This window comes from Schistocerca americana, chromosome 1, assembly GCF_021461395.2.
Source record: "Schistocerca americana isolate TAMUIC-IGC-003095 chromosome 1, iqSchAmer2.1, whole genome shotgun sequence".
Classification (NCBI taxonomy): Eukaryota; Metazoa; Arthropoda; class Insecta; order Orthoptera; family Acrididae; genus Schistocerca; species Schistocerca americana.
Window position 1 is genome coordinate 119,670,431 of NC_060119.1, and position 27,181 is coordinate 119,697,611.

General features: G+C 38.8%; 1 non-coding gene across 1 annotated transcript; it reads right to left on the reverse strand.

The window, feature by feature from the left end:
- Window positions 1-5,783: 5,783 nt before the first annotated feature.
- Trnas-uga lies at window positions 5,784-5,860 on the reverse strand. Its single transcript has one exon. It is a non-coding gene; the product is annotated as a tRNA-Ser (tRNA).
- Between the last annotated feature and the right edge of the window lie 21,321 nt (window positions 5,861-27,181).

The window sequence follows — 27,181 nt, forward strand, 5'->3', positions numbered from 1 at the left end:
CCTTCTTTTGATTAAATGTGACATTAGCCACTGGTTGGCTATACCATTACTCTCATAATACTTCAATTTGTCTAGGAGAATACTGTGATTCACACGGTCAAATGCTTTAGATAGCTAGCAAAAAATATCAAACAGCACTATTTTATTATTTAATTTTGTAAAATATTTTTGAGTGAGCATGTAAATGGTTATCTCAGTAGTGCAAGTCTTCTGAAATCCAAACTGTGATTTGCTGAGGATATTATTGTTGCTCAGGTGAAATACTATTCTAGAATACATAATCTTCTCAAACATTTTGAAAAAGTGTTGTCAGCACTGAAACTGGTTGGTAATTACTAACATCTCTCCAATCACCTTTCTTAAATGGGGTTTCGCAATGGCATATTTCAGTTTCCCTGGAAAAATATCTTGAGTTAGTGGCCCATTTCATATTTCTTATAAGACAGGGCTTATTATGTGGGAACAAATCTTTAATACTCTATTGGAAACGCCATCAAAACTAGATGAGCTTTTCTGTTTGAGAGAATGTATAATTTTCATAATTTCAGGAGAAGTTGGTGATACATTTATTGCGGGGCTAGTTGTATTTACTTAATTGCAACATACAAACACACCGCAACTCATACGACTCCTTTACTAGAAAATTAAACAACAGAATAGCTTAAAAACAAATGAGGAAACATAAGTCAGATATTGCACCAGAGATAATAATTACAAATAGCAATCACTTGCACACAGCATTATACTGCACTTCACCTCTCTCCCCTTAGTGTCAATGGTACTTTCTGGTGAAATGAACATGTCGTCCGTACCGGGTTACAACGTATCATGCACAGGCTGCTGATGATGCATTAAAAGTAGCCTCAGATGTCCATTGAGGCTGACCTGTGATGTGGAGTGGAGTGGCTGGAAATTCGGTCACGTCCTTGGTGTATGTAGATGCATCTGTACCAGTGTAGGGAGTGCGGAAAGCTGGTTTGAGCCTGTCAACGGAGACGGTGGTTGGTGTAACCATAACATCAACATTGACTGTCTTGTCCTCCCTACTAATGACACAATAAGGTCTGTTATAGAGTGGCTCCAGTGGCTTGTGTACTGTGTCATGCATTAATAAGACATATTAGCATTCCTGTAGCTCGTCATACACAAATGGGCAACAGGTCTGCTGATCCCTTGGAGCAACAGGGCGTAGTTGCCGAATTTGTATGCACAGCTTTTGTACAAAATCTGAAGTGTCAATGCCGTTGCCTGGCACATTAGCAAAGAACTCATTGGGAAGTCTTATCGGCTGCCCATAAACAAGTTCTGCAGTCGTGGTGTTCAGGTCTTCTTTCAGCGATGCACGGAGACCCAGAAGGGCAATGGGCAACATCTCTGTCCACCGCTGTGAGTCGTGACATCGAAGCAACACTTTCAGTTTGCGGTGCACGCGTTCAATTAAACCATTTGCTGACAGGTGGTAAGCTGTAGTTCTAATGCGCCTTGCACCTAGTAGCATAGAGAGTGCTTTGAACAAATATGACTCAAATTGTCTTCCGTGGTCTGTTGTGATTTGTAACGGCACTCCGAAATGGGTGATCCATCCCCTGAAGAATGCAATTGTGACAGTTTTGGTGGTGATGTCGGCGATCAGGAACACCTAGGACCAGCATGTAAAATAATCAATGGCTGTAAGGCAGTAGGTGTATGCTTCTGATGGTGGGAGAGGTCCTGCTAGGTCTAGGTGGACATGATCAAATCTCTGATTTGGAGGAGAAAATTTGTCAAGAGGTGACCTAACGTGCTGGCTAACTTCATTCCATTGACAGGCCACACATTGTCGCACATATTGCTTGCAATCTTTGTCCATGTGTGGCCAGACAAAAACTCTCTTCACCATGTTGGTAGTGGCTTGTATTCCAGGGTGCGACAAGTTATGTAAAGAGGCGATTGCCTGTTGGCAAAAGTCAATAGCCACAAAAGGTCTCAGTTTGTTGGTGGAAACATCACTATACAGCAGCACAGTTGACAGTGGCTGTGTAATCCAGCAGAGTTGTAGGCCCGGTGGCTGCGCCAACAAATCTTGGAGCTCACTATCGGATTGTTGCGCTACAGCGAGAGCTTCAAAATCAACTGCTTCAGTGATTACTTCATTCCTGGAGAGTGCATCTGCTGCCATATTTCGTTCTCCTTCAGTGTGGACAATATTGGTCGTGAACTGTCTGATATAGTCAAGGTGTCGCAGCTGACGTGTCGATGCCTTCTCAGGATTCTGGCTGAAAGCATATGTTAATGGCTTATGGTCTGTGCTGAGAGTGAACTTCTGTGACAAAATTTCTTAATAGCAGCATATGCAGCATACAATTCATGATCATATGTGGACTAATTCTGTTGAGATGGCGATCGCTTTTTACTGAAAAAGGCTAAGGGCTGCCAGTGCCCATCTATTTGCTGTTGCAGTGCAGCACCAATTGCAGTTGCAGATGTGTTGACCAACAGGGTGAGAGGCATCTGCAGAAATGGCTGTACGAACAATGTAACTTCTGTGATGGCAGTCTTCAGCTTGTTAAATGCCAACTCATCCTCACTGTCCCACTGGAGTTTGTCTTTTGGCTTTGGTGAACCTTGCAAGAACTTATTCAGTGGTGTAGCTAGGAAGGCATGATTGCGAACGAATCAACGCTAAAATTTGGTTATGCCAAGGAATCTATGTAATCCTTTAACCATCGTAGACTGAGGAAAATTCAGTATACCGTCTACTTTCTCCTGTGGTGGCCATATGCCTTGAGCGCTGATAGTGTAGCCTAGGAATTGTACTTCAGTTGCTCCAAAAATGCACTTCAATGTGTTGATGAGCAGGCCATGTGCATGTAAACGAGTGAAGATCTGTCCTAAGTGTGATAGGTGTTCTGCCTCTGAATTTGACATGACCAAAACATCGTCAATATACACATAACAGAAGTCTGAGTCACGTGTCACTTCATCCATGAACCGTTGCAACATTTGGGCAGCATTACAAAGTCCAAAAGGCATTTGGGTAAATTCAAAGAGTCCGAATAGCATGCAGACGGCAGTCTCAGTAATGTCGTCAAGTGCCACAGGGGTCTGGTAAAATGCACAAACTAAATCCAATGTAGAAAAGATTCGCTTACCATGGACACTGAAAGTAAAATCTTTGATATGCAGGACTGGCTAATGATGTGGAATGGTTCTGGCATTGTGCTGTCTGTAGTCGCTGCATGGACCCCATCCATTATTCTTCTTTGGTACAACGTGTAGAGGAGATGACCAACTACTGCTCATTGGGTAATAGATTCCTTGTGCTAGCATGTACGAGAATTCCTGTTTAACTATCGTCAGTCTCTGGGGTGTCAAGCAAAGTGGTTGAGCATGTAGTGGTGCCCCAGGTGTAGTCAAAATATAGTACACTGTCAAGTGTGGCACAGGTGCTAGTGTGGGAGTCTGGCATGTGATCTCTGGGAACTGTCTGAGGAGCTCTATAAATGGAGAACTGCCAGTAACCACACATACTGCAGTGTCTTCCACACAACGCATTCGACCTTGGATTGCTGGGTTGGTAGTAGTGTCAAGAAGGTGTCGGTGATGGAGGTCAGGCAGGAATCAATAAAATGATAAAAAATCTGCTCCAAGTATGGGGTGCATCACGTCTGCTACAACAAATTGCCGTTCAAATTTGCACCACAGGCCCAAGTTCAAAACTAATGTGAGATGACCATATGTTGTTATTGTGGAACCATTGGCCACTAAAAGGTGGCAGTCATCACATTTGCAACGTGGCAGACAGGCAGATGGATAGACTGACACTTCAGCACCCGTGTCTACCAAATACTGTAACTTTGTGCTATGTTCTGTTACAAACAGTCAACGGCTGCCATCTGGAGAGCCAATGGCCATCATCACTCACTTCCTGCTGAGTTTCCCTGTTCATACGGCAGTTTACACTTGTGTGCCTACCGTCAGTGATACCAACAGATTCTTGTTGATGAAGGTGAGTGGCTGCACTTACCTGGTGAGCAGTGGCGACGAGATTGGCGGCTGGTAGCCTGGGTCCATAATGCTGTTACTTGCACGGTGAGCCTGGCAACCTGTGTTTGTAGCACAGCGAGAGTGTTATCTGCCCGAGATTGTGAGCAAACTTTTGTGATGCATGCGGATGGATACATTTCTGCTATGCAATCTGTGGTTTGCGCGATTGAATCCTGATCACTGGCACACACTATCAATATGTTCTGCGAGTCAGGTGGCAGACATGATAGCTAAATATTCCGCAAAATGTCGTCACTGACCGCGTTGCTCATGAATGTATGCAGTCAGCACAGTAGCTGCGATGGCATGCAATCACCTAGCTCCTCTGTGTGGAGTAGCTTTGCCAATCTCTTTGCCTCGGACTGTGAGAGCCAGGCAATCAGAGCATTCTTGATGGCTGTGTAATGATCAGTACTCGGTGGTGACACCAGAATATCTTGTACTTCTCTGGCCATATCTTCATTGAGTGCAGCAACTTCATAACTATACTTCGTTTTGCCTGCGGTTCTGTGCACTAGCACAAATTGACTTCCTACTTGAGCAAACCACAGCATGGGATTCTGTTGCCGAAATGATGGCAGTTTTCCTGTCACATGATTAATTACTGCGCCAGAGACACTTCTGCAGTTGGTGGTGGGTCTGCCATCATGAGTTACGGTGAAATGGAACACAGAAGATGTGGGATGCAGCTGATGCGGATGTTCATATTTAATGCGACACGGCACAATGCAGAGTGTTACTGATCATCAAATTACACGTTAGCGACCGTCGGACATCACTTGTGTGGAACTAGTTGTATTTACTTAATTGCAACATACAAACACACCGTAACTCATATGACTCCTTTACTAGAAAATTAAACAACAGAGCAGCATAAAAAAATGAGGAAACATAGGTCAGAGACTGCACCAGAGATAATAATTACAAATGGCAATCACTCGCTCACAGCATTACACTGCACGTAACACTACACTTCACATTCATATGACTGAATTTTATCAGAATTACTTTTTCAACACACTGCTGTGAATTTTCTCTTCAACTGTTTGTCCCCATAGTTTCTACTACATTTAAGAAATGATTATAAAATATATTTGATAGCTTTGGCTCATCATTTATGGATTTGTACTTGTTCTTGCCAACAGACACACTTCTCTTTCCCTTTCACAAGATACTTTTAAGCCCTCTAATGATCTATGGTTTTTACATGGCTGTTTTTTTCTGATTAGCTTTTGTGAGAAGCTACTTTCAAATAATTATCTGAATTTATCATGGAATAGATTAAATTTTAATGTTAGCATTTGGTTTGTTATAGATTTCATCCCAGATTCTCTCTTGTAAACTGTGCTTAAAAACATTTGCCTTGTAGTCATTAATTATTCAAACTGATTTCCATTGAGGAGTATCCATACTGTAAGACGTGTTATTTAATCTAATGAACTAAGCATCATGATCAAAGAGAGCACTTGTTACTGAGTAAACAGCCATTTTCTTCCTCTGAGCATCACCAAAGAAATTGTTATCAGTTATGGACTGTCTTTATCCACTGATCCATCACCAAAGAAATTGTTATCAATTATGGACTGTCTTTATCCACTGATATTGGGAAGTTAATTAGTGAGATCAGATTGAAGGATCCAAATAAGATTTCCATAGCAAGGAGTCCAAATTTGTCAAAAACATTTCAAAATTTCCCAGTGAGGATCTATAAACTGTTGCAATTAAAAGTGAACTGAAACTTCCTGGCAGATTAAAACTGCGTGCTGGACTGAGACTCAAACTCAGGACCTTTGCCTTTCAAGGGCAAGTGCTCTACCAACTGAGCTACCCAAGCACAACTCACGAACCATCCTCACAGATTCAATTCTGCCAGTACCTCATCCCGAGTTCGAGTCTCGGTCCGACAAACGGTTTTAATCTGCCAGGAAGTTTCATATCAGCACACACTGCGCTGCAGAGTGAAAATCTCATTCTGGAAACATTCCCCAGGCTGTGGCTAAGCCATGTCTCCACAGTATCCTTTCTTCCAGGAGTTCTAGTTCTGCAAGGTTTGCAGAAGAGCTTCTGTGAAGTTTGCAAGGTAGGAGACAAGGTACTGGCAGAACTGAAGCTGTGAGGATGGGTCATGAGACGTGCTTGGGTAGCTCAGTTGGTAGAGCACTTGCCCGCGAAAGGCAAAGGTCCCGAGTTCGAGTCTCGGTCCGGCACACAGTTCTAATCTGCCAGGAAGTTTCATATCAGCACAAACTCCTCTGCACAGTGAAAATCTCATTCTAAAAGAGAACTTTTTCAGTATTAATTCAGAAGTACAAACTTCTGTGTGCTGGTCACTAAAAAATATCTACTTGTCTCACTGATTCTGTACGTGTGTTCTGTCTAAATGTATGTAACAAGTCCTTTTCACATATTAGTTCTGCATGAGTAAACTCCTACAATGTAATTTTTTACATGTAACCTCCCTGACCCTGTGTTTATGTGGTGCTCAGATAGGCATAGAATGTTTATCTTTTCAGAGATCTCTAAATTTTCCAAACAGACAAGAAGTTGTTCTACCTTATTACTCAATCTTCTAATATTTTGATGAAATAAGTGTGGTACTGATAGCTACGATGCCACAATGTAGGTGTGCTCTGGTAGGTTGGCACTACGACACCCACACCGACAACAGCACCCTCTAGCCGGCGCTGTGCAGCTCTATGAGCACTGCTCCAGATTCTGCTCATTTGATTCCGAGCCGACGACCAAGCAACATTGTTTCTACTTCATAGGGGGCTAGCCATTACAGACTTTGTTACTTCAGTTACTTCAATGATAATTTGTCCTAGTGGTAAACTACCCAAGTGTTGATGCCTATCCAGCTTCGTACCTACGTGCTCTTCAGTGCAAAGTTACATATGTCATTGACTACTATTCTCTTAAATGTTCTGTAAAGTTAAACACAGTACTGAAGCATTTCATCTTTTCCTGCTCCCGCTCACTTCCTACATTCGGCCTACCCATCAGTTTACAGGAGCAGACCCATACGCCGCCCACCAGGCGGGATACAAAAAGTGGCGACGAGGATGGGATTAAAATTTTTTTTTTCCCTCTCCTATCATTTCTTTTTTTTGCTCGGTACTGCTTTCTTTTTGTGCTAGCCTCAGTGTAAGACTTTCATTTGTGTAAACCATGGCTACACCACAGGAACAGGCTTCGCTGTCCGATCTTGTACGTTTTCAGGCTCAGCAAATGATGCAGCTGCTTGGTGCTATAAATGGACTGGTCACACTACAAACTGCAGCTACATCAGTGCCTCCAACACCACTACCTATACCGACACCATCGCTGACAGCGCCGCCATTTTGTGCCTTCAATCCTGACGTTGAACGCTGGCCGGAATACATCGCCCAGCTTGAGGCACACTTCGCAGCTTACAACATACCAGGTACAGAGTGGCTTGCCTTTTTCATCGCCAACATGGGTTTTGTATTATACCGTGTGCTCATGAAATTGTTTTCACCATCCACCAAGAAACTAAAACTTAGGACAAAGTGATTGACACTTTGAATTCCCATTTCTGTGACAGTGTAAATGTGGTAGCTGCATGCTCAAATTATTTCATCTCTGGTGTGTCCCTACTCAGTCCAATAAATCTTGGTTAGCAGACCTTCAGGAACTAACATCTGATTGTGACTTTAATTGCTCATGTATACGCTCATATGCGGATATAATGATTAGAGACGCTATTGCAAAGAATGTGGCAGATCACCGTATCCATGAGCAAATCCTCAAATTTAAAAACCTGTCTTTGCAGGAAGTAGTGGACTTGCTGGACAGACAAGATACACTAGACATGGCTACTTCCATGTTCAACGTGACCCCAGGTGTGTGTACTGTTAGCGCGGCACAACATGTGACCTCCTGCCCGGCTCCAGCACAGCCAGCCATGCAGCGCCATTTGCGTGCACGTGTACAAGTTTCACGCCTGGCGCCCACTAAGAAACTGCAATCATGTCCAAACTGCTTTTGTGTCCACCCATGGGACAGCTGCCCATCTCATCAAGTACAGTGTTACTTTTGTAATAAGAAAGGACATGTGCAAGCTGTGTGCAATAAGAGAAACTCTAATTCACAACTTGTCTCCCATTCACATGACTCGTGTGGGTGTCACTGCAACGGAAACTGCCGTGACCATGATTCACATCAGCCTATGAACATTAATGCCATTTATTCAATGCCTTCTGTTTCACATGCTTCTACAGCTCGTTGTGTGAATCAAGTTTTACCAGACACTTCCTTTCGCATTCAGCACGATGCGAGGAAAGTTTTTGTGACTTTGCACATTTGTGAACATTCTGTTTGATTGCAGCTGGACACTGGTGTGTCAGTTTCTTTACTGAACAAATCAACATATGACTTGCTTGGTTCGTCCCCGCTTTGTTGTTCACATTCCACACTGACTGTTTTACTGGACAGGACATCTCAGTGCTTGGCGTGTGTAGTTTGCTAGTCACATATGGTGCAACGACCCGTACAGCGTCTTTCCATGTGCTCCGCTCTAGTGTTGCTACGAACATTTTTGGCATGGACGCATTTGAACTTTTTGGCCTCGCAATTCAGGACACTGTACTTTGCATTGACACCAGTGATTATGCAGACAGTGTTGCCGCACTGTGCGATGATTTTGCTGAACTCTTTTCTGATGGCCTTGGTTATGCCACAGACTTTGGAGCGCATGTTGTAGTTAAAGACAATGCCATGCCTATTTTCCGGCCCGCATGCCCAGTAGTGCATGCACTGCGCAACGCCATAGCTGCTGAACTTACACATTTGCAAGACAGTGGTGTCATTGAACCTGTTTCTGCTGCGCCATGGGCTTCACCTATAGTGTGTGTGAAGAAACCAAATGGTCATCTCTGTATTTGTGCTGACTTTAAGTCTACTGTAAATCCCCAGACAGTAGTCGCTACGTTTCCCTTACCACGTCCTGATGACATTTTTGATAAACTTGCTGTGGGAAAATTCTTTTCCATGATTGCATACTTTCAAATTCCACTCAACGAACAGTTGCAGCGCAATTTTGTGTGTTTTGCAACCTTCCCTTCAGTTGTGCTTCAGCTCCTGCTATTTTTCAGTCTTTTTCAGCCACTGTCCCTGTTTTTTTCAATTATCTGGACGATATTGTCATATCAGGTCGCACCCCTGACGAACATTTGCAGAATTTGCGTGCCTTATTTACTGTACTTTTGCAGGCAGGACTAAAGTTTAACAGAGACAAGTGCAAATTTTTTCAAACAGATTTAGTATTTAGGACATATGATTAATGGATAGGGTATTCACCCCTCACCGTCACATCTCAGTGTGATTAGAGATTTGCCAGCTCTCAGGAACTTGAAAGAACTTCAGTCTATGTTGGGAAAAATTACATATTATATTCGGTTTATACCAAATGCAGTGCAGATTACAGCACCTTTGCATCACCTTCAGCTTAAGAACATTCCTTTTGTTTGGTCTTCGGAATGTGAGGCTGCATTCCACAAGCTGAAATCTGCTTTGTTGAGTGATCGCTGTTTGATTCCTTTCGATACCTCCAAACCGGTAGTTTTAACTGTCGATGCATCTTCTCAAGGCATCGGAGCAGTTCTCTCGCACTGCATTAATTCTGTCAATCGCCCAATCACTTTTGCATCTAAGTTGCTCAATTCTACCCAGAAAAACTACTCTCAAATCGAGAAAGAAGCTTTAGCTATTGTATATGGAGTGACGAAGTTTCATGATTTTTTGTATGGTTACAAGTTCTATTTGGTCACCGACCATAAGCCTTTGACATTGTTGATTCACCTGTCAAAGCCAGTTCTGGCCCGTACTGCACAAAAGTTGCAGTGTTAGTCCTTGTCTTTGTATAACTCCAATTACAAAATTTTGTTTCAGCCTATGGCCCAGCAAGGCAATGCTGATGCTTTGTCTCATCTATCTATCGGTGTTTGGTTCTTCGGAATTGTCATGCATGTTTATTGATTCACAAGATAAGGAATTAGCTGATGGTTTTCTGGTGGATTTTTGTCGCTTTGCTTCCGCGACAGCTGCCGATGCTTCTTTGCAGATTTCTTTTGCAGTATCTTCGTACTCAATGGCCTCCATCTGCTATGCAGATTCGTGATCCACTTGATCGACGTTACTTTGCGCAATGTCACAACTTGTCTGTACACCATGGTGTTATCTTGTTACGAACTGACAATCAGTCTCATGTGGTTGTACCTCGCTCGCTGCAGTCGGAAATCCTCTGATTGCTGCTCGCTGGTCATTGGGGTATCATATGGACGAAGCAATTAGCACGTCGTCACTGCACTTGGGTTGGCATTGATAAACAAATTGAGAATTTGCTTGCTAACTGTCGCTCTTGTGCAGAGCATCACTCTGCTCCCCACCAGCATTTCTTTGCATGGCCAACTCCTACTGTGCCTTGGCAGCGCATTCCTATTGATTTTGTGTGTCCTTTCTGCAACACCCGCTGGTTGATAGTTATTGATGTGTACAGCAACTTTCCTTTTGTTGTACCTATGTCTTCAACTACCCTTCAGTTTACAGGAGCAGACCCATGCGCCGTCTACCAAGTGGGATACAAAAATAAGCTAACCTTACTTCTCTGTGTATTCTCAAGAATTATGCGGGGCCCATATATTATTTTAACTTCTTTCAAAACGGGGTGCCTGAATACTGAGTCTGGGCTAAACAAGGTACTTCCCTGGCACCAGTAACCACAGGGATCTTTCTTTGTGTGATGGTGGCCCCCCATATATTATCTGCAAGAAGCTTAGCCAACCTATTGTTCCACATCCTATTCACACATATGTCATGTCCTGTATAGCCTCATCTCCCAATTGTAACAACAGGCAGTGCACTCATGTGAGATTTCATTTCAGTCAGCAACAGCTTGCTCAGCACAGTGTTCACACAGCACATACCAGTTCAGACAACATTTCAAACACATTCTCTAAATCTACAAACATTATGAACATAGGTTTTCCTGTCCTTAATCCACCTTCTAAGAAAAGTGTAAGATCAGTAGTGCCTTGTGTGTTCTTACATATCTTCAGAACACAAACTGATCTTCCCGCAGGTCAGCTTCTATCAGTTTTTTCATTCTTCTACAAAATAATTTGTGTCAATATTTTGTAGGCATTACATGTTAAACTGATGGTTCAGTAGCAGCTTCATTTATCAGAACCTGCCTTCTTTAGAATGGGATTTATTATGTTCTTCTTAAAGTCTGAGGATATTTCCCACTTCTCACATATCTTGCATACAAGGTGGAAAAGTTTTTTGATGGCTGGCGCTCAGTAATTATGTGGGGGCCTTGTTTTGACTTACGTCTTTCATTGCTCCAACAAATTTGTATCACAGTATCATATCTTTAGTCTTATCTTTATTTATTTACTCTCCCTTTTTATAACATTATCTTCAAGTTGATTTCCCTTTTGAAGCCCTTCTATATAATCTTCTGCCTCTCAGATTTCCCTTCTTCGCTAGCTTGCCATCTGATCTCTTATATTCATACAGATACTTCTCTTTTCCTCAAAGGTCTCTTTAATTTTCATATAGGCAGCACCTATCTTTCTTGTAGTCAGGCATGCTCCTACAGCCTCACATTTATCATTTAGCCATTCCTACTTTGCTATTTTGCATTTTCTGTCAATCTCATTTTTTAGACATTTGTATCCCCTTTTACCTTCCTCATTTACTGCATTTTTTAAATTTATTTATTTGCCTCTCATCAAGTATATATTCCTGTGGTATCCAAGGATTTCTATAGGGACTTCAATCTACGTAGCCTTTACCAATCTGTTACTCTGCTTTCTTTACTACGTTATGTCTAAAAGCTACCCATTCATCTTCTATTGTATGTTTTCCCTCTGTTTTAGTCAATCTTTACCTAATGCTCCCTTTGAAATTGTCGACAACCTATAGTCCTTTCAATTTATCCAGATCTCATGTACCTAATTTATTATTTTCTGCAATTTTTTCAGTTTTAATCTTCAGTTTATAACCAATGAAGTATGATCATTGTCCACATTTGCCCCTATAAATGTCTAACAATTTAAAATCTGGTTAAAAAAATCTCTGTCTTACCATTATACAAACAAATTTTAAACCTTCCAGTGTTTCCAGGTCTCTTCCATGTATAGGCCTCCAACTTTTACACATAATTCCTAAGCTAAGGTTTAGCAACAATTGAATTAAGATCTGTGAAAAATTCTTCTGGGCAGCTTTCTCTTCCAGTTCTTTTCCCAGTGCATTTTCTCCTGCTATTTTTCTGTCTCTTCCTTTTCCTACTATTGAATTCTAGTACCCCATCACAATTAAATTTTCGTCTCTCTTAACTAACTGAATAATTTCTTTTATCCCACCACTTATTCTGTCAGTCTCTTCATCATCTGTGGAGCTAGTTGTTATGTAGACTTGTACTATTGTGGTGGGTGTTGACTTCCTGTCTATCTTGGCTGTGATAATGTGTTCATTAAACTGTTCACAATAGCTTGCCCACATCCCTGCTTACTTACTCATTATTAGACCTTCTCTTGTATTACCGCTATTTCATATTGTATTTACAACCCCGTACTCATCACAGCAGAAGTCCTGTTCTTCCATCCACGTCACTTCACTAATTCCCATTATATCTAACTTAAAACTGTCAATTTTGCTTTTTATATTCTCAAACCTACCTACATGATTAAGGGATCTAAGTCCACATCATCGTGAGTAGTCCCTTCTTGGAGATCTGAACTGAGGTCTTTTTTGCCTCTGGAGTATTTTACCAAGGAGGATCATTAAGCCATACAGGAGAGCTGCATGCCCTCGGGGAAAAAAAAAAAAAATGAAAATGGCTGTCATTTCCACTTCCTTTCAGCCATTGAAAGTACCAGCACAGCAAGACCTTAAACCTTACAGTATTTATATTTTGTGTCTGTCGCACTTTTTTCTTGGTCTTATCCATACTTGCATTTAAACTCACTCTTCCTCTTCTCTCACTTGTTAGCTACCATATCATAACTTCAGGTCACTGAAACTACTGATATCAAATGTCACTGTTTGACTTGTAATGTAATGATAATTGATGTGTGACATCACAAATCACAAAAAATAATAAGAGAACAGAACTCTGAAATATTTCTTTTGTGTCTGTATTAGTTTTTGGAATATAGACTGTGGCGACAGAATAATCTGTAGCATAGCCTGAGTTCTAGCTTAGGTCTGCAGGCTTGTAAAGCCAACAGATGTGAGCATGAAATCTTAGATGTAGTTAACATATTGATCTGCAGTATAACCCAGGATATAGCGTAGGTTGAGAGGTAACAGTTTGCTTGAGAGTTGATGAAGTACTACTGAACGCTTCAGTTAACCCATACCTTGCAGCATTCTCAGGTTATGAAATGTCATCTAAGGCTGGCATTTTGTGTTTAATGTCCATCTTGTCCTTTTCTTTTGTGGTTTCCTTGTGCTGAGATCCTAAGAAACTTTCTTGTCCAGTGGTGAAGACTGTTTATTTGTGCTACATTCATACCTTTGATCGCTCTGCAGTCATACATTTGTTGAGCTATGAACATCTGCTTCTTGATATACGATGGAATTATTTTGTGAAAAGTTAAACAGACTTTTATCTTTGTGTTTGTATACTGTACTTCTCCTCAACTGTGAATACTTACAGATAACTAACTCCTTAATTACTGCTGTAGCAAAGTGCCGTAACACATACTAATGTGTTACCCTAACTGCAGGTGGCTAATTCAAATCCTTGTGCTAAAGGAAACTGTCATGTACATTTTTGGATTGAAATGTATGTTTGCCGTTAGAGCCATAATGTTTGTTGCAGTATTGAGGTTTGGCATCTTGAGGCATAAAGAACTGAAAGAAAAGCTGTTGTGTGACATAAAGTAAGTGGACTTATCTTTGCATATGTACAGACTAGCTTAGTGCTCGCTGCTTTGCTCGCTTTGACTGTATGGCCGCACAAATTTTTTTTTTTTATTTAATTGAATCTTTGTGTTGATTACAAGCTTTTAACACTAATTAAGGCCATATAAACATGGTTTTTCTGAATGTACTTTTCTCCGAAAAGTGATTCTGGTAGCCGGAGTCCAAAGCTTTTGCTAATCATACCTTTTGCATTCTTGTAGAGATATCTCCATAGCAACTTTCATACCATAACAAAAATTTCTTTATATCTGACTCTGAAGTGAAATACCAATTTTCATAAATTTAGCTTTAAATATTTTCCTAAAAATTTTCGTCTCTTATTGCACTGTCTTAAGGATTGATACACTGAAACACGTATTTTTTTATTGCTAACTGAGAAGTCAATCAGCAGTTGTCATAGATGTAGCCTTAAAAATCATTTAGTAGTTCTTTAGTAATTATTTATTTTCAAAAACTTCCAACCTTTATTTTAGCCCCTTAGTGTCTGAATTTCCAAAGTGCTGAAACATGTATTTTTTATTTCTAACAGAGAAACCTAATACTAGTTTTCATAGTTCTAGCTCCAGAATATGCTTAATAGTGACATACTTTCAAGAAACCTTTCATCCCCTATTTCAACCCTGTAAGAATGGAATTTCGGACAATCCTGTCTTAAATTATGCCTAGATTATAAAATCATCAACCTCTCCAAGTTTGTATCCTTAGTGGTTTGGTCTGGATGATGATGAGTCAGTGAATCAGCCTGGCACTATGTCACCCACTTAGGGGTTGTATTTCCAAAAATAGTTGAACATATATGTTTTCACCTCTAATTGAAAAGCCAGGGGTTGAATTTCCAAAAAACAGTGAAACACATATTTTTTTTATTTCTAACTGAGAAGCCAGTTTTAAATATTCATAGATTCAGCATTAAAAATGCTTTCATAATGAAATATTTTCATAAACAATTCCATCCCCTTAGGGGTTCAATTTCCTAAAATACTGAAACAAGTATTTTTTTATTTGTAACCAAGAAGTCAGTTACCAATGTTCATAGATGAAGCTTTAAAAATACTTTAGTGGTGAATAGTGATGTGGAAAAAGGAATGGATTAATACTGGCTTGAATAATTGGAAAAATTGTTTGGAAAGAATAGTTGAAAAAAAATTTGAAGGTAAATTATGAATCTGTGCACGATTTTGATTGAACTTTAACTGATCCCAATATCAACAGACCATTAACGTCATTACATTCAAGGTCAATAAACATAATTTGCATTACGTACTGCTGCTTCCAGCAGTGTGCGGTACCAAATAATCACCGCAACCATTGAAATTGTCAATCTGTCACACAAAATACAATATTTGTAGTATAATGAAACCAATTTCAATAGGTGCCTATCACATGTGAGTCATTACCTTCACCGTAATTCCATTGTGTTTAGTCTTGATTGTGACAGTGCCAATGAAGGAATGCTCCTCCACATACCACGTAAATTATTCTTGTCTGCACTGAACCTCTTGTTGGAGGATCTCAACAGCGAGTGGAGTGATGAACAAATAGAAGTTGACCTTATAACCATGTGATAAATATTCTTTTTCTAGTAACTTTTTATAATTCTTTTAATGACTAGTTAAAATACACACTTTTAACAATGCTGGTATGATGGACCCAAGCATACGTCCATGCACTACCACTTCCTGAAACAAAAGGGTGAAGATACATGAATTAATAAATTGAAGAGTATATTTCTTACTTTGTTTCATACATATATTTAATGATGTATCAGTACATTGTCCTCACCACAAAACAACTCGTTAATTTACCATTGGTGGTGCCTGTAACTCATTATCAATTTATATGGGCATGTCAGCTTCTGTTAACACGTACATATATAAGTTTTCTCTCCTAACAAAGTGCATGCTGTAACTGTATAGTCCCATTTTTGTCAGTCAGCATGTGCACAGTGTTTAGCTTACAAAGTATATGTGCGCACCCCAACATCCGTTATCATCACAGTTCATGCTCACATGTTCAGTACGAGGCCAGAGTGTCCATGTCATGCATTTACAGTGGCTTTCACTACACACATTCGTGAAGCTTCTGTTCAGTGGCATGATCCTTTGTGAAATCTTTGATGTGGTGACAACTGGTTTCCATATCAGTGGCCCGAGAAATTTATTTCACCTCGTCGCCCTCACTTATTCAGTGGGGAGACAAGCCATACATCCAACATCCATTGACAAGGTAAGTTCGTTGCTGCTTTTACAATGTTGTCGAGCACAGAAAATTCATGTTACATAAAGTACTTCCATTTTTAGTTTACCACGCACACACCCATGTATTGTTTTAACACACATACGCTTATCACCTTGCAGCTAGGTTTCATAAGTTTTTGTGCTTTGTTTTTGAGCATCTTTCATACAGTTTCATTACATAAAATTTCTGTAGAGTCCTTTCCACAATCTGTATACATAACATAATAACATACAAACACAATAGCAAAATACACTTATCCTATTCATTTGCTGACATGCCATTATCCACACTCATATGCATTGTAGTCTAACATATTCCCTCTCTACTTTCTATATATAGTGCCATTACTTGTCATTTGGTTTTAGTACATTTTGTCAGATTTCATTTTTGTTACCTTATTTGATTCAAACTATATGAGTACACATTTTATTCTCGTTTTGTTATACATGCTTCATATAACATGCATACAATAATAGATACTGTTTTCATTTATAGCATACATTGACATACATTTCATCTCAATTTACAGTGACTTCTTGCTGGAGCATATTTATCTATTCAAAAAGAATCAAAGAAGTAAACAATACTCTCAACAATAGATACTACTCACCGCTCAGATAACTGCTTATGGGCTTGTCTCTCTAGCAGTCTCCAGGAAGGATCTACACACTACAGGGTTGTGGAAATTTGATGAAAACGCATTTATGTGCTCAGTTACATCTTGTTAATAGACTTAACTGTGATCCCAACAACAAAATAGTTTGTTGTTTCTAAGCACAACTCAAATCTGATGATGCCAATTGTATAAAATACTTATCCAGTGATTAAAAGTGCACCTCAGTAATTACTTGTTATATTCATTGTATAAAGGATAACCATTTTGTATGCTGAGGTTTATACAGTTGTGTCACCAATATGATATGTTACATATAATGAGCCTTAAAACAATGTTAACATAAGTAACAAATGGGCATAAAAATTTCAGTGTAATTCAGGTGATTGACACTTTCATGGGTAGTTGACACTCACAGCAGTTAGGTTTTGACCCCTTCATTATTTGGTAGTACTCAACCTTAGTTCAGCATTGTGATATATGATGTGCTGCAACTGTTTTCTTCTCATACTTTCACACTATTACATTCATACATATCATAAACTTACATTTATATTTACTTGCAGTGTGGTCCTTTCTTATGCTTATATAGTACCTAACACTCTACAAGCATTTATCTTTCTTCACTTTAGGACGTTTGATGCATCATTCCCTGAAAGAGAAAACTTAAAACTAAATCTTCATAGATAAGTGTATAGTGGTTCGATGGCTACTAATACTTTTTTCATGTATTCAGCCATGTAATCATTCACTTCAGTGTGCAGTCATGATATCACAAAACTTATTTCATATGATGAAAGAAATCTGAAAGATAAAGTGTATCAGAGGTGTGGTACAACCTATTATTCAGTTTGCCACTTTTGCTGTACTCACTTGTTTACCTTCACCAAGACTTTTCTCGTCCATCAAGTATGATTATTGCATGCACTTTCAATACTTAAATTTGTAAATATTGTACATATGTAGATATAATGCATATAGGAGCATAGCTTAAGAAAGTATCTTGTAGTTTAGTGTCCCTTTCCTGTGTATATAATCCCTTAGCTTATTTTTGTGTGTGCGTCTTGTGTAGATAGTCATAGTTGTAGTACAGACTATCTCTTAATTTTCTTTGTCTCTGTGTATTCAATAGGCTTTACAAATGCTGGTGCCGGCTGTAGCTCATCAGCTTTGTTTTGGGCACTCCAACACTTCCAGCTGTGTCTGTCTCATGTGCACGTGCTTGTGGTTTGTTGACTAGCTTGCTCCTGAACACAGATGTGCTGCATTGCTGTGATACCACTTGCATCATGGCGAATTGTGTATTGCACTGCATGCTACCTTGCATTTCACAAGTTCATTTATTTGTTCACACCTGGGCTATGCTCAAGGCGAAGTGTTGTATTTAGAGTCTCATTGTCTCCAGACACATAAAAGTAAAATTCTTCCTTGTTAAAACCACTCATCTTGTCATTTACACTTTTGACACATAAGAAAAAACACAAACACAAATTTTCCTTAACAACTAACAACATAAATTCTGGAATGTGACTTTACTGTAGCCTAAATCTAATATTGTTATAGATATATACAACTTAGAGGGTATACAGTCCTTCTTCAATATATAAACGTTCTCAAGTCTTTGTGTGAGTAAAGGCCCTTATCTTTACCAATCTGTATGCTCCCGGGTAGGGGAATTTAGTAATAATGTATGGTCCCGTGTATAGTAGTTGCCACTTACAATTCAGTTTTCCAATTTTTGTGGATTTTGGATGAGTTCTAAGTAACACCTTTTGTCCTATATAAAATTGTGTTGTACATTTCACCTTTCTGTCATAAATTCCTTTCCTGTATTTAGCCCAGGTTTCAAGGTTGATTACTGCTTGTCATATTTTATCGTCCAATGATAATTCCTAGATTGGTATCTCAGACAAAGGTTTCTCCCACTTGTCTACTTGTTTGCAATTGAACATCAGCTCATTTGGTGTAAATCCAGTTGATGTATGGGGAAGATTGTTAACAACTTGTAAGATGCAAGTGACATATTGAATCCACTTGGTGTGTTTACGAGGTATGTAGATCCTGAGACCTGAGTTTCTCCTGGCGTATACAACTTTCAAATAACTTCCGGGAATTCAGCCAGGTAACACTTTCAGCGACCGCCGATATTTCGGCGGGAGAACACCCCGCCATTTTCAAGGCAAACTGCAACGGACAGGCGACGTACATGCAAATTTAATACCTCGGTATTAAATTTGCATGTACGTCGCCTGTCCGTTGCAGTTTGCCTTGAAAATGGCGGGGTGTTCTCCCGCCGAAATATCGGCGGTCGCTGAAAGTGTTACCTGGCTGAATTCCCGGAAGTTATTTGAAAATATATAGATCCTCATAAACCTGTTGAATTCCTTAAACACCCTTTCTATGGGTGATGCTTTGGAATGAAATTTGGATACTAAATTGTGTTTGATTTGGTTGGAGTCTACAAACTCTTTCTATTTACATACAAAAAATATGAGACATTATCTGTTAATATGACTTCTGGTTTTCCTGCTCTTGTAATATAATCCTTTTTGACATGTCTAATAATTGAACTGACTTTAGTGTTCTGTACAGCATACAATTTTACGTATTTAGTGAAAATATCATGCACACCTACTATATACTTTACGCCACTCTTACCTCTGGGATAGGGTCCAGCCACATCCAAAGATACCTTTTCTAGAGGTTTTATAGCCACAATGGGATGTAGTTCACTCTGTTTGGAGATGTTAGAATGTTTTGTTTTCTGGCAGACAATACAATTTCTTACTGTCTGTAGTACTCTTCATCTAAAGTTGGGGAAATAACTGTGTTTACCTATCCTGTCACTGCACTTTGCAGTGCCATAATGGCCGCAAGTGTTGTGTATGTACAAGATAAAATCATCCACATATTCCTCTTGCAGACACATGCGCCATTGTTCTTGTTCACCTTTGTGAATAGTGAAAAACCTTTTTAACTTTTCATTACTATTCTGCATACGTTTCGTGCTTACCTTTCTCCATCATGTGTCTGCCTGCTGTAATTGCTACATGTGTTTACACATGTGGGCATAGTATGGCCGGAGCATTTTGTCTTGCATCAACATAGCTCTTGTTTCACCTTCCTGCTCTAAAAGATTGTTAAATTCCTCCAAGCCTTGTGACAATTGAGAAAGAGCATCAGCTATTATGTTCTGGTTTCCTTTTATGTACACTACATCAAAATCGAATTCTTGAAGAAACATACACCACATGGCTATCCGTTGGTGTAGCTTGCAATTTTGCACTGGCAGTGTAGGTATACATTCATGTTCCTTCAGTTCTTGAAAGAATCCCTGTGACTTCAAATTAGTCGTAGCACCCATGTGAAACACAACGGGTTCATCAAGGTCAAATATTTTGGATTTAATATTAGCTTGTACCTTGCCCTCTGTCAAGTTTTCCTGTATGTCTTCATTACTTTGATAATCCTCATTACTTTGATACAGATCATCTTTCACATCACTACCTCGATTGTATCTGATGAAGCAATTGTCAATCAAGCTTATGCCCCACTCTCTTCCAGGTAACAGAATGGGGGCCTACCATGACCGGTTCAGGCTTGCCGTCATCATGGTGGCATCAGTCTTTGGGTTGGGCATAACTTTTACTATATGGACTGTTGGTGTTTGATTACACCAGTTAATATCCTGTGAGGCTCTGGACTGAAATTCTCTTTGTCTTTGCGAGTTATTCAGCATACGTGCATTACTTTGCTGGCTGAATTCTGCTGTCTGTGGATTATTCAGCTGTCCGGTATTGTTTTGTGTTTGCCAAGTGATCGATTGATTATTCCTGGTACCTTGTGTCTGTACATATTGTGCAGGCTGGCCATGCGCTACTTGCCCATTGTAGTTGATTTTGTTAAATTTTTGCCCATTTCTTTTATATCCACCCTTGAATTTATGGCTTTTGCCATTGCTGTTGTGATTACGATTACCGTTCTCATAGGTCTGTGTGGGGTAGGGTTGCATCCTTGTTCTACTATGAATCCATTGTTCACTTGTTGGACTGTAAATCCCTGTGCCACTATCTGCTTATTAACAGGTTTGGGTTGTACTAGTCTCTCTTTGTATATAAAATCATATCCAGTACACATAGAAAGTATTCAGTGTCATGTTCCAGAATGGTAATGAGTTTTTTTCAGCTCTTTAAAATTTTCAGCAAGTGTACTTGAGATACTGGGTTTGTCCAGTATCTGGTTTTATTCAAATATTTTTCAACATAGCCCATTAAGCTTCCATGTTTGCTACTGAATGGAGCTGGGTTGAATACTCCATGTCTGAGCCTCTCTTGTACAGCTTCTGACTGATATTTATTCTGAAGGGCTCTCTCAAACTGTTCATAGTAGTGGCAATGTTCAGCCATGTCCATAGCCCATAGCAAAACGTCACTCTGTGTGTATCCAACAACAAATGTAATTTTCTGGGCTTTGGTCCAGGTACAAGGTAAAACATTTCAAAATGCTCTGATAAAGTCCAGGGGTTTGTTATTTTCGTTCAGAGGTAAATACAGGAAATTGTTGATGCCTAAGTAATACTTCATCTGCAAATAATGTTGACAAACATGCCGTGCTGTCAGTGTCAGGCCTGTTTATGTTCACTTGTGGTGTAGCACATGGCAACTGCGCTTGCTTGACAGGTACAGCTGCTGGCATGTGTTGTTGTCTGCAACCTTCACTATTTTCCTTCGACAGGATAGCCACATATTGTGGGTAACCAGAGAAAGTATCTAACTCTTCTAAAAGCATAGGTTTGCTTTCTGTCAGATGTTGTTTTGGAATGTCAGTAGTTTTAGCAATTGTGCCTCATCACCCTTCCTCTGCTTTCTTTAAACCTGAATCTATTTTAGCTATAAATTGACTTTCTTTTTCCTTTTAGAGCGTCTTCTGCTGTATCTAAATAAATACATCTAGTTTTTGAACAACATATTAAACACACTTCCTTATGCACAGCAAAACACTCCATTTAAGCACCAAGTGCGGCCATATGAGCAACTTCCTACCTTTACTGCTGAAATCAGCATTCCCAGCTCATCTCATTTGAAGGCATAATTTAATTTTGATATTCTCCTTCAAAGGTTTCATGATTCCCCAGCTTGTGGATAAGTAATGAATACAATGAAAGTTTCATTAGTTCCTTGTAACAATAAAATGAGTCATTTATCTCAAAAATTTATCTCAACAATTGTAAGGTCTGTTCATATTTCAGTTGGCACTATCCTTTAAATGGTCCTTTTGAATAGTGATGTGGAAATGGAAATGTATTAATAATGGCTTGACTAATTGGGAAAACTGATTGGAAAGAATAGTTGAAAAAATTTTGAAGGTAATATATGAATCTGTGCATAATCTTGGTTGAACTTTAACTGATACCAATATCAACAGACCCTTAATATCATTACATTCAAGGTCTATAAACATAATCTGCATAATGTACTGCTGCTTCCAGTAGTGTGCAGTACCAAATAATCACAGACATTGACATTGTCCATCTGTCACATGAAGCAGAATATTTTTAGTATAATTAAACCAAGTTTAATAGGTGCCTATCAAGTCTGAGACATTACCTTCACATTAATTCCATTGTGTTTAGTCTTGATTGTGACAGTGCCAATGCAGGAACACTCCTCCAGATACCGCGTAAATTATTCTTGTCTGCACTGAACCTCTTGTTGCAGGATCTCGCTGGTGAGTGAAGTGATGAACAGATAGAAGTTGACATTATAACCATGAGAATAAATATTCCTTTTCTTGTAACTTTTTATAATTCTTTTAATGACCAGTTAAAATACACATTTTTAACAATGCTGGTACAAAGAATCCAAGCATATGCCTGCATGCTACCACTACACGAAAGAAGAGGGTGAAGATACCTGAATGAATAAACTGAAGAGTGTATTTCTTACTTTTTTTGTTATAGGTATTTAACAATGTATCGAAATGTTATCCTTGCCACAAAACAATTTGTTAATTTACCTTTGGCTGTGTCTATAACTCATTTTTTTTTAAGAAAAGAAAGAGCAAAAAATATGTTTCAATACAGTGATTCTTTAATAATTACATGTTTTTTAAAAATGTTTTCACCCAGTATTTCACCCCCATAGGGTTAAACCTCCAAAAATGCTGAAACACATATTTCTTTAATTCTGACCAATGAATCAAATACGTATTTACATAGGTCTAGTTTCAAAATTGCCTTAATAGCAACTTTTTTCAAAAAAACCTTCATCCCCTATCTCACCCCATGAGGGTTGGAATTTCAAAACTTCTTGCTTAAATGATGCCTACAGTATAAGATCTACACTTGCTCCAAATTAAATTTTTGTCCTTGGCAGTTTGGGGTGGGTGATGATGAGCCAGTCAGTCAGTCAGTCCGGACATTGCCCTTTATGCACAGAAACTAGTGACTCTTCAAAAATCCACACGTTGGGAAATGACAAACTCTTGTGATCATAGTGTAATACAAATAAATAACAAAATAAAAATATCTTCTCATTGTTTGGCTATAATTTGGCGCAATTGACAGTCAAGGGAATGTCAGATTCTAGAAACTCCAACAAACATTAATTTCAAAAATATGACCCCTATGGAAATTGCAAATTCAGCATGTCACTAATTTACTGACTTTGATGTTGTTCCTAGCAGAATATTTAGCTCTTGGACTAATCTGACAAAATTACCTTGAAGCTCTCTTTATAATGAACCAAATGCTCATGACATGTTTCCTGAGAGATTTAACATTCTGTAGAAACACCCTTTCATGAAACTGCAGGTCAGCCAACCATCTTGAATTGCTGAACTTTTTGACTTTTTAAGGCTTTACAAAACTGTTTAGAAAGAGGTGATCCAAATGCAGGTTTGATTTCTACCAAGTATTAACTGAGTGAAAGCTGCTTATTCTAACAAGAAATGACAGTAAATATATATATTTTGATAGGCCAATGTCAAAATATCGAGACTAGTGAACAGGGGTCAAAAAGAGGTTTGTGAACTTACACCTCTTATTGCCTGAACTGCCTATTTCTGAGCCAAAAATATATTTTTAGAATGGGAAGAGTTATCCAAAAATATAATATCATATGAGATAAGTGAATCAAAATAACCACAGTGGACTAATTTTCATGTCAAGCGATCACTTACTTCAGATACTGTTCGAATAGTAAAAATGGCAGCATTAAGTCTTCGAACAAGTTCCTGAATGTAGGCTTTCCACAACAGTTTACTATCCATCTCAACACCTAGAAATTTGAACTGTTCAGTTTCACTAATCATATACCCATTCTGTGAAATTAAAATGTCAAGTTTTGTTGAATTATGTGTTACAAACTCTAAAAACTGAGTCTTATTGTGATTTAGAGTTAGTTTATTTTCTACAAGCCACAAACTTATGTCATGAACAGCATTGTTTGAAACTCAGCAAATGTCGTACACAACATCCTTTCCTACCAAGCTAGTGTCATCAGCAAACAGAAATATTTCAGAATTACCTGTAATAGTAGAGAGCATATCATTTGTATAAATAAGGAACACGAGTGGCCCCAAAACTGATCCCTGGGGCACCCTGATTTGTCTGTACCCCACTGAGGCCCCACATCACAGCCATTCTCAGCACTGTGAATAATGACCTTTTGCTGTCTGTTGTTGAAGTAAGAGGTGAACCAAATTTGAGCTACTCCCCATATTTCGTAATGGTCCAGCATCTGGAGCAATAGTTCGTGATCAACATAATGAAATGTACTCTTTGCAAGACTTCAGTGTTAATCTTTTTGCTGTCCATAATATTTTAAGCATTTTGCCATTAATCCACATTTTAGAAGCCTTGATTTTCATTGCTGTTGTTGTATTTAGTGTCCACCCTTCAGAAAACTCTACGGTTTAGGTCTATGTTTGTACCTGTAGGAATTTTCTTAAATTTTATGAAGGCATCATGGGCACTCTGCATGCAAAATTTTGACTCCATAGCTGATTTCCAACCTTTACAGAGCCAAATTCCAAGGCACTTAAACTTGTCTATTCTTTTTATTAAGGAGCTATTTGGATCATAAATTTGCATTTTTGAAGGAGTAGGGCTGTTATAGGACAATAATAAAATGTGTCTTTTTGGTGTTGATGTTCAGATTTAGATTACTGCTTTGAACTTCTACTATGGTGATGAGTTGTTGAAGATCATCTAAAGTATCAGCAATCAATATTCCTTCATCAGCATAGCAAATGTTGCTGTTAAATACTCCATTTACCTTAATGCCTTCTTGTGTATCGTTAAGTACGTCCTGAAAATTACTCTCATGGTATAAGTTTGAATAACTGGGGTACTTGTAATCCTCTAAAGATATTAACCAAGTCAGTGACCTCATTATCAAACTCAACCTGTGCTGTCTGCTTTTCAATATAAATTTTGTATACAGCAAATGTCTTTCTTATCTGTAAGAATTTCCATCAGTTTATGATTATGTACTCTATCAGAGGCTTTTTCATAACCAGTAAAACAAGGCCTATATTTTTATCCTGATAACAGCAGTTTTGCACTAGAACTAGTAGTACAACTACTACTTAAATCCTAACTGTGTTTTTCCAATGAATTTCTAACATTTTTCCTATATCCTTTGATGGGTGACTTAAAGAAATATTTTCAAGGAATAGCTCTAAGACTAATGAGTCTATGATCTTCCATTTTCCATTCATTCTTTTTCTTTTTGGTAAAGGAATGGATGTTGATAGTAGCTATTGGGCACTGTAATGACTAGTATTGTATATTTTGTTAGAAATGGTTGTGTAAGGGCTTAAAACCTTCACCATCAAGTAGTTTAATGAGTTCCTCCAGAATTTCATCAGGTCTTGTTATATATTTTTTGCCTTTTGTATGGCCTCCTTGATTTCTTCTTTCATAATTTGAGATTCTGTTTGTTTATCATACCTCTAAATCTCAACATTTGGTCAATAATCTTAAAACAGCTTCTTAACATAACCTCCCCATATCTCTTTCTTCTCCATGGCATCCAGAATTATTTCATTATCCTTGTTTACTATTGAAGAGACTTTTTTTCTTCTTTTTATCCTAGTGGTTTCTTTTAGCTTTTTATGGAAGTTGAAATCATCATGTAGTTTATCTTGAGCAATGGTTATCAAATGTTCCTCATATCTTATGATACTCTGGTACAGTTTTTTTGATGAATCAGACGTATCATTTAACTGTTGATATCTATGCCGACTTTGCTTCCTATTCAGGCTTTTTAAATTTTTCAGGAGCCATCTTGTTTTGCCAAGTTGTTTTTTGTGTTTTACAAGTTTTGTTTTTAGACAAGTTGCAAATAGTATGTGGTCAGATGATGCATCTTCTCCAGGATAAGTGGATGCTCTTATGACTGAATTTCTGAAATGATTATTGATTAAAATATAGTCTATCTGGTTATGAGCTTTGTTTTCTTGATGTCTGATGGAGATTTCCATTATAGTGTCATCAAGGAGGTAGTCTGAATCAAATATTAGCAACTTTCACGTTTTCTTCTTTGTAGAGATGTTGTAGGTGATCACCTATCTTGTGTCATGCTCCTAAACAAAAGGTTGTACCAAATCTTCCAATCTACCATTTACCACTTGACACTGAAGTCTCCAGTTATTATATTAATTTTGTGTTTTTTTTTTATATTGGTAACTACTTCCTTGATCTGGTCATAAAAGAGCCCACTTCTTGTTCATTTGTGTCAGAAGTTGGTGCATACATGTGAATGATGCTGAGGTTCATTGGCTAGCACTAAGCTTTAATGAGGCAGCTCTCTTGGAATATGGCATAAAATCTATAACACTGTTGGAAATGTGCTCTATGACAATAAAGTCCTCTCCTCTTGTGTGATTTGGGTCCTGAATTAAAAGAGTGTAAATCCAAGAGTGGAACACACTCCATTATCAGTCCATCAAGTTTCTGCTATACCTAGTGTACAAACATCACTTGAGTAATTTCTTGGATCACATCTGCTAGCTTCTGTGCTTAATATATACTTTAAACATTCCAAATGCCAACATTGCTTTCCTTCCTTGTGTTCATCTTTAACATGGATCCACGCAAGACTGCCCTCCTTGGAGACCTAAGTGGGCAATTATTTAAAACTCCAGAACATTTATAAGTGAATGTATCCAAGTGGTTCTCTTGAAATTCTGTTGGAGAGATATTTCGTTGCCTCTCCCTAAAATGTCGGCCACTGCTAACATGGAGACAGATGCTGGTAACAGCAACCCACTTGGGATCAGATGCTGGCTGTGTCTTTTGGTCTGTGGGAGGTATTTGATTTCCCTCCCACCACCCATATTTGGGAG